The 8,520-nt window shown below is 55.4% G+C and overlaps 1 protein-coding gene across 1 annotated transcript in view; it reads right to left on the bottom strand.

The window, feature by feature from the left end:
• The window catches only part of GRAMD1B (GRAM domain containing 1B), an 81,523-nt gene that overhangs the window by 63,464 nt on the left and 9,539 nt on the right, over positions 1–8,520 (bottom strand). The gene's annotated exons all lie outside the window — the stretch shown is intronic.

Below are 8,520 nucleotides of genomic sequence, written 5' to 3'. Positions count from 1 at the left end.
CCAGCAGTGAGTGACTGAGTGACAAGACAGGTACCAAAGCCTGGGGCTGGGAGAGAGCGAGAAAAGGGCCCAGCTACACTCACTGCACCGCAATACTGCGGCTGGCCAGCAGAGGGCGGTGGTGTCAACGTGAAATGGAAACAGGAGTAGGAAGGGCCAAATGGACGCTTAGATATCCACCCACCATCCCTCCACCTATCACCTGTCCGCCCACCTACATGTTGCTAGAGCCCCTACTGTATGCCAAGGACTGTCTAGAAAAAACAGATTTTAAGGGCTGAAGGATCATTAGGTCATGTAATACTATCAGCTCATTGACACATGCTGCCAACCCAGTTTTTACATTTTGATTGGGAGATATTTATCTATATAAATAATCCTACTTTTCAAAGCATTCACATACATATTATTTCACTGGGATCTTAAATCATTCCACCGAGGTAGTAGTGAGAAATGCCATAATCCCTGTTTTATTTTATTTTTAAAAATATATTTTTATTGATTTCAGAGAGGAAGGGACAGGAAAGAGAGATACAAACATCAACGATGAGACAAAATCATTGATTGGCTGCCTCCTGTGCGCCCCCTACTGGGGATTGAGCCCACAACCCCAGGCATGTGCCCTTGACCGGACTTGAACCAGGGACCCTTCAGTCGGCAGGCTGACGCTCTATCCACTGAGCCAGACCAGCTAGGGCTTTAATCCCTATTTTAAAAATTAAGACCAATGTGTGGCAAAGAGAAGCTAAGTGTCCTCAATCACAGACAGTTTAGAAGCAAACTGGATCTTCGGACTTGTCACTCACCCGCCACACCATCTCCTTGAAAGCCCCATTGGCGCGCTTCCCAGCCCGGGAAAGAGGAACACGACGCAGCTCTCACATCCGCATTTCGCGCCTCCCATTAGGCTCCTCGCATTAGGCACCTGGCGCGGCCACAGGACCACACTCCGGACAGCAACCCTTACGAGCAGTGTCAACACTTACCAGGGGCCACTAGCCTGTTTCTCAATGGGATAGAAGGAAAGAGATGACGCGGAGAGGAAATGAAATCCAATGCAGTTAAGCTCTAATCGGTGTTTTCTTTGCTCTGAGGATGGAGGAGACGGAAAAAGGAAAAGGTGAGGGAGGAGAGACAGTGGAATCGGGACGGACAATGTGAGACTGGAGGTCGAAGCGGCACAGGGGGAGAGGGGAGCCAGGGTCCCCTGCCCACTGGGCAGCGGAGGGCAGGGTCGGTGCTGGGCACAGCCGGAGCCCAGGGGAAGGCCCTCTAAGCAAGGCGAGTGCAGGGAGGGGCCTGTCATTTGCACGGAGACCCAGCTGCGACTTCAGATGCCCCATCAGACCCAATTGCAATGAAAACCAGGCCCCTTTCCGCAGAGACCTCCACCCGGATCCTCAGAGGAGAGAATGGAAAGGAAGCCCAAAGCCCAAACCAGCAGGCCGGGCAGGAGGGCCCCGGAGGGGAGGGAGGGCCGCGGGCTAACTTCTGGAGAGAACGTGTGGAGGGCGGGAGGGAGGCCAGGGAGGAGAGGCAGATGTGGCCCGGATGCTGAAGACACAGGCGTGTTTAGCTCCACCTCGAAGCAGAGCTCACATTTAGGAACTCACTTGCTCTACCAACACTGACTGTGACTTAGAAAACGAGGCTCTTCGGGTCTCGCCCATCCCCCGACCGACCGGCTTCACTACCACAAACCGACCGAACAGCCGCTCCTTCTCCGCAGGGGAACGCAGAGCTCCCGCACCCGGGGCCCGAGCTCCCGGGCGGACCCAGTGCTCACTTCCGGGGCGCTCCTTGCTCTGGGCCACTTGCAACCGCAGCCAAGTTCACTGTTTTCAACTGTCCCCTCGGATCACTGTGCTGGAGGACCAGCCAGGAACTCCGCCCCTGATCCCAGCGAGCACGCCCACCCCAGACACATCGCCCCACAGCCTGGCTCCTGCCCTGCCCTCGACGAGGCACGTCTTCCACGGGATTCTGTCCTGCGCTGCTGAGGAGGAGGCCTCCAGGCAAGGGCTGGGCAGCACATTCTTACTCAGAGGAAACTCATCGAGCCTCCAAGCCACAGGGATGACCAGCCTGGAGCCCCATGTCCGTGACTTCCTCCCTATCCCGGCCTCAGCGCCCAAGGTGCCTACAATGCTTTCAACACGTCACAGTCACTTTAATCTCATGCTTGTAAGACCTAATCACCGATGTTCTTGAAAGTCTCTCCTCCCCCGGGAGACACACGCCTCCTCCATTGTCCTGTCTGGGCCGCTGGCTCCTCTCCCGCTACCGAGAGGAAATGCAGTCCTTCTCCGATGACGATGACACGCCTTCCAGCGCCCTCGCTCCGGCTTCCGTGCCTCCAACTCTGCCCCCCAGCAAGGCCACCACCGCCGCCCGCCGCCTCGGCTCCGCAGCTCCCAGCTCCAGGGCACAATCTGCGGCCAGGACATTTCCTCCACAGAGTCCCCAATGTCCCGGAGTACCTCCCACTGAAAGCCATCCCCACCCTCTCCCCTTTCTCAACAGCATGATCATTTCCTGGTCTCGCAGGCTGCAAACCCACCTCTTCCATCTCCCCCCATGAACGCGGAGTCACTGAGCCGTCAGTGGTACTTCCTTCGGGGAAGCTCCCAGCCCCTGCTGTCTCCCCCCCACACCCCCGCCCCAGGGCAGCAAGGCAGGTCCATGCCTCCCGCTGGCCGCCTCCAGCAGCCTTCTAAGTGGCCTCCTCCATCTCCTTCTCTTCCACACCCACTCACAATGTTGTCCTTAAATCTGTCTGAATGTAAGCCCCATAGTACCTCCCGGCCCGACCGGCATCCACATTCACGTCTAAACTCCTGGGAATGGAGCTGAAGCGCTCAGCTGAAAGAATCTGACACTTACCTATATTTAGACACTTTCTCTCTCCTTATGCCGCTGAGAGTCCCAGTACTTTAGTCCGACTGATCTCCTGTGGTTTTCTTACTGTGGTTCTCAGCCTGCTGCCTCCCAACTCCACACCACCGCTCACTCCTCGCTTCCCCTCCTTCCCCACCTACTGGGCGGAGTCCTGTTCATCCTTTCAGGCCCGTCTCAAACCCCACCTTCTCCGGAAAGTTCTCCGAATCAACACCTCTGCACTGATTGAGCATTTAACACATCCGCCCCTCCCAGGTGGCCCAGGGGCTGTGCGCTCAGGTCTGCTGTTTGACTCTCCCTGGTGAACGCCTTCATCCCCATGGCGTTAACCACCCCCAGCACCAGGACATCTCCAAAATCTAATCCCAGCCTGTTAATATTAACAAAAGAGCAAATCGTTTGGGGATGTTCCATAATTCCTGGCCCAGCACCAAGCATTCATTCTGTATTACCTTATTTAACTGTCTCAACCAACCTAGGAAGCATTAATGGATATTACTATTAGTCTTATTTTTCAGTTGATAAAATTGAATTTTTTTATATATTTATTGATTTTTTACAGAGAGGAAGGGAGAAGGATAGAGAGTTAGAAACATCGATGACAGAGAAACATCGATCAGCTGCCTCCTGCACACCCCCTATTGGGGATGTGCCCGCAACCAAGGTACATGCCCTTGACCGGAATTGAACCCGGGACCCTTCAGTCCGCAGGCTAACGCTCTGTCCACTGAGCCAAACCAGTTAGGGCTAAAATTGAATTTTTGACTGACCGATTCACACGAAGTCCCACAGACGGGTAAGGCGCAGGCCCGGAGGTGAAGCATGGGCCTATCTGATTAGCGAGTTTCTCAGAGCCACGTATTCAAAATGGTTGTTAGCTGGGGTGGCTGGGGAGCTGGGGAATAGAGAAAAGAAGGAACCGACCTGCTGCCTCCAGCCTTCCCTCTGTCCTCTATGTTGCTTCTAAACGTGAATTCCTCACTTCGGACCACCCTCTCCCATGGCTACGCCTCTACGGTTTCCCCCCAAGCCCCCCCCTCCCCGCCGCGACCCTGCACCACACAGAAGCTTCGGAGCTCTAGTTCCAACTCAGCAAAATCACTGCTAGACTCGCTCCAGTCGGAGACTCTTTTAACAGGCAGCCCATTATCCTACGGCTTCGGACGTCCCGCTGAGCAAATAACACCAAGTCCAGCCCTGGCGGCTGGCTCAGCCGGCTGGAGCATCCCCACGCCAACAGCCCAGGCTCCAGTCCCAGTCCGGGCACATGCCTGGGTTTCAGTGTGATCCACAGCTGGGGCGTGTATGGGAGGCAACCGATCAGCTCTCGCTCGCTCTCTCTCTCTCTCTCTCTCTCCCTCTCCCTCTTTCTTCCTCTCTCTCAAAATCAATAAATACATCCTCGCGTGAGGATCACAAAAGTTCCTGTGTCTCTCAGAACCTGCAGTCCCGTGTCTTTCACACACACTCTAATCTGGTCCTGCCACCACTACTGATAATCTATTGCATTATTTCAAACTCTTGGGATTTGTTTTTATTTCACTTTTATTAGATTTATGTTCTGCTCATTTACTCCCGGGCCGCAGGCTTTTGTTTCTTCAGTTTCTTCTGGGAGATCTTTCCCTTCTGTGCAGCCTCCTGCTCCGGCTGAGGGGCCACCGGGTCCTTCTCGGTGAGGAGCGTCTCAGGGGCAGGGAGCGCTCGGGGGGTTCACCCGCCCCCGGCCCGGCTGGTTCCAGGCCGCATCTCGGGGCTTAGTTCACCTGGATGTGCTCAAGCACCAGAGTCTACACCGGAACCCGAAGATCAGCATCGCTCTCTGATGGTTAAGCTCGTGAAGCCAACATTCAGTGCTCTTTCTGGGCCACCGACCCCTGTCGAGCCCACTGTTGGGCCTGGGCACACCTACGACTCCACCACTAACGACGGAAGGGCGCCCCTGCTGCTTTAAAGGGACCTCCTTCCGACACTTGGCGGCTTTTCGAATCTGCATGCGCTTGATGGCCTGGGCAGTTTCACGAGTGTTCTTAAAGTGAACACGAAGACCTGAGCCCCTTGATTTGCATGATTTTGTGGGGTTTTCTGGGTCTAGCGAATAGCGAACCATTTTCAGAGGTCACCTCTGGCCACTTTGGGGCCAAAAGCTTGGGATTTTAAAGCTGAAACTGACCTCAGATTTGCTACAGAAAGGGAAGGAAGACTGGTAATGAAGGGGCTGGTGGACGAGGATTCCCTTCCGGAGTTTAGAGTTAATACACCCAACTCGCACCTTCGCTTATGAGAAACCTGAAAACAGGGAGGCTATGGCCTGGCCCAGGAAATGTGACCTCACATCTGGATCTTCCTTCCACAAACGTCTGCTGAGCACCTGGCACAGAGCTGGGCGCTCACGTCCACGCGGGGAGGGTCTGCTCAGCACCTGGCACAGAGCTGGGCGCTCACGTCCACGCGGGGAGGGTTTGCTCAGCACCTGGCACAGAGCTGGGCGCTCACGTCCACACAGGGAGGGTCTGCTCAGCACCTGGCACAGAGCTGGGCGCTCACGTCCACACAGGGAGGGTCTGCTGAGCGCCTGGCACAGAGCAGGGCGCCCGCGTCCACGTGGGGAGGGAGAGGACCCTGCGCTGACGTTCCGTCGGAAGAGCCAGGTGCCTGCTCCTCGCATTTCAGTGTCAGCAACCACTGGCGATGGGAGCGAGCGAGGGAATCCTGGCCCGGCTTGAGGGACAGGAAAGGCTTCCTTATGGACACGGCACTCGCCCGCCGCTGTGCCTCAGCTGGGCGTCGACCTCTGAACCAGGAGGTCACGGTTTGATTCCGGTCAGGACACATGCCCGGGCTGCGGGCTCAGTCCCCAGTGGGAGGCGTGCAGGAGGCAGCCAAGCAGTGATTCTCTCATCATTGATGTTCCTATCTCTCTCTCCCTCTCCCTTCCTCTCTGAAATGAATAAAAATATATTTTTTAAAAGAATATGGCACTGAGACTTAAGCCAGATTCAGGAAAATGTGTTAGAGTTAGGAGCCGAAGGGCATGACAGGAGCAGAGAGAATGGTTCCGGAAAGAAACAAACAGAGGTTCTAGGATGAACAACAGCATGGAGGCCTGAACTACACTGAGCATCACCAGAGACAGGGTGTGACTGAAGCAAAACGTGCTTGAAAGAGACTCCTGTAGTCAACGCTCCCCACAAAGGCCCACTGAGACCCCCCAACACCACCGGCCGCCTGCAGCTCCTGGTGGGGGGCGGGGGGCAGCGGTCACTCCCTCCCATTCCTCCTGTTCTTGAGCTCTCCAACAAAGACCGTTCTCCTCCTCCCCTGCTTACCTTGCTAGCAAACAGTGCTTCCTTAAGTCTGACCACAGTACCTCACGCTACCATCTGATCCTACTCCCTAGAGCAGTGGTTCTCAACCTTCCTAATGCCGCGACGCTTTAATACAGTTCCTCATGTTGTGGTGACCCCCAACCATAAAATTATTTTCGTTGCTACTTCATAACTGTCATTTTGCTACTGTTATGAATCGTCATGTAAATATCTGATATGCAGGATGTATTTTCATTGTTAAAAATTGAACATAATTAAAGCATAGTGATTAATCACAAAAACAATATGTAATTATATATGTGTTCTCCGATGGTCTTAGGCGACCCCTGTGAAAGGGTTGTTCGACCCCCAAAGGGATTGCGACCCACAGGTTGAGAACCGCTGCCCTAGAGTGACCTTGGGCGGAAGTCCTTGAAAAACTGGGGCATGTGGAACGAGGACAAGGGCCAAAGGCTCCCGGGCCTTCTGCAGTGACTGCTCACCTCCCACCCCCACCCCCGGGGCGGGGAGCCCCCACCGCTCTGCTTGGCTTTCTCTCCCACCCTCCGCCCCACGGACACAGGCAGGTCTCGGCAGCAAGCCGGCTCCGGGCCAGCCACCCCTGCACTGCTCATAAGCAGAACCCGCAGACGGAAGAGTTCGGTAATGTCCCCTGTCTTCAAAGAAACCCATTCTATCTGCCCCAGAGATCACAGAACCTGGACCTGCTGCCCATACCCCACGCCTCCCCCTGGTGGATGGCGGCAGCGCCCCTCCCACTCTCCACCCCGCCCCCCGCCTTTCCTCCCGCTCACTCCCAGTCCTGGGCACCTCCTGTTCACTCCAGTCCCCCCACCTCGAAAGCCCAGCCCTGCGACCACCTGGGAGATCAGCAGAGCTGACTGGCTTCCCTGCAGGCACTGCTCCTGCCTCAAGCCCGCCCCACGCACCCGACCTCCAAGGCGGCCACGTAACCAAAAAGGGAGAAAGCCAGTTCACAGGAAACCCTCGCGTGCTGAGGCCTGCGTGGGCCACCAGGCTCAGGGCGGAGGCCAGCGCTGCCCCCTGCTGGGCGACCTTGGCCTCTATGCCTCCCTTTCCTTACCGGATGAACGAGAGACACTGATGCTTACCTCCCAGGACCATGGTTAAACGCAATAACACAATCACGTAAGTACAGTACAGGTGCTTGGTACATAGTGAGTGCTCAGTATTACTGAGGTCTCATCACAAACGCCTTTGTTCCTCTCTGGGGCGTGTGGAACACGGATCCTTGCCCCTCCCCTCCCAAGCATCACCCCACGACGGGGACCAGATACACTGGGTGGCTCCTTAAAGCGCAGAACCCCAGCCCCACCCCCTCAATTCACGGCCACTCTGGGGGAGGGCTCACGAACCTGCACCTGTGTGTTAAATCAGCACCACAGCTGATGCTGTCCTCTAGAACGAGGGTCACTGTCCCGAGGACGAGTCTTACAAGGACCAAGGAGTCAGTGCTGTGTCCTCGGTGTCTACCACTAGGGGGACTTGCTGGAGCAGAAAGGCAGCTGACCTGTCACACCTGCCCTGGTGCAGAGCCCGGAGCTGCTGTGGCTGAGCCGGGAGACGCGGTTCTCAGGGTCTGGCTGCCACTCAGCACCCGGGGGGGATGATGTCCCCTCCCATCCCGTGCCAATTCCGAAGGTTCATCCATATGCCTCCTCAGTTCTTTACAGCATCACTGCAAACACCATGAGAACTCGCCAGCTCCACTATGAATTCTCCCACAGCACATGCTCAAGTGTCTGAGCTAGAAAGACCACAGGTGTATTTGCATAACATTTGCATGAGATTTACATGCTCCCTGCAAATGCCTCCCTGCTGCTGTCTACCTACACAGGCTCTAAATTCAGCTTATTTTATCGGACGCCCTGCAGTGACGGTGCCTCAATTCCTTTCTGCACTCCGGCCTGTCGCTCAGCAGTGTCTGTTCCCTCATGAGACCACAGCACGTCGGTGGGAAGACAGACCCACTAGCACTGAGCAGAGGAGGAAAATGGCCCAAATCCCAAATCCCAGCGGGGGCCCAATTCCCCTTGGGCCCTCCTCCTTAGAAAGCAAAACACCGCCTTAACCGGTTTGGCTCAGTGGATAGAGCATTGACCTGTGGACTGAAGGTCCCAGGTTTCAATTCCGGTCAAGGGCATGTACCTTGGTTTCAGGCACATCCCCAGTAGGGGGTGTGCAGGAGGCAGCTGATCAATGTTTCTCTCTCATCGATGTTTCTAACTATCTTTCTCCCTTTCTCTCTGTAAAAAAAATCAATATATATATATAT

This window comes from Myotis brandtii, unplaced genomic scaffold (assembly GCF_000412655.1).
Source record: "Myotis brandtii unplaced genomic scaffold, ASM41265v1 scaffold181, whole genome shotgun sequence".
NCBI lineage: Eukaryota > Metazoa > Chordata > Mammalia > Chiroptera > Vespertilionidae > Myotis > Myotis brandtii.
The sequence above is the reverse complement of the archived record's forward strand: the minus strand, read 5'-3'. Positions and strand labels throughout refer to the sequence as shown.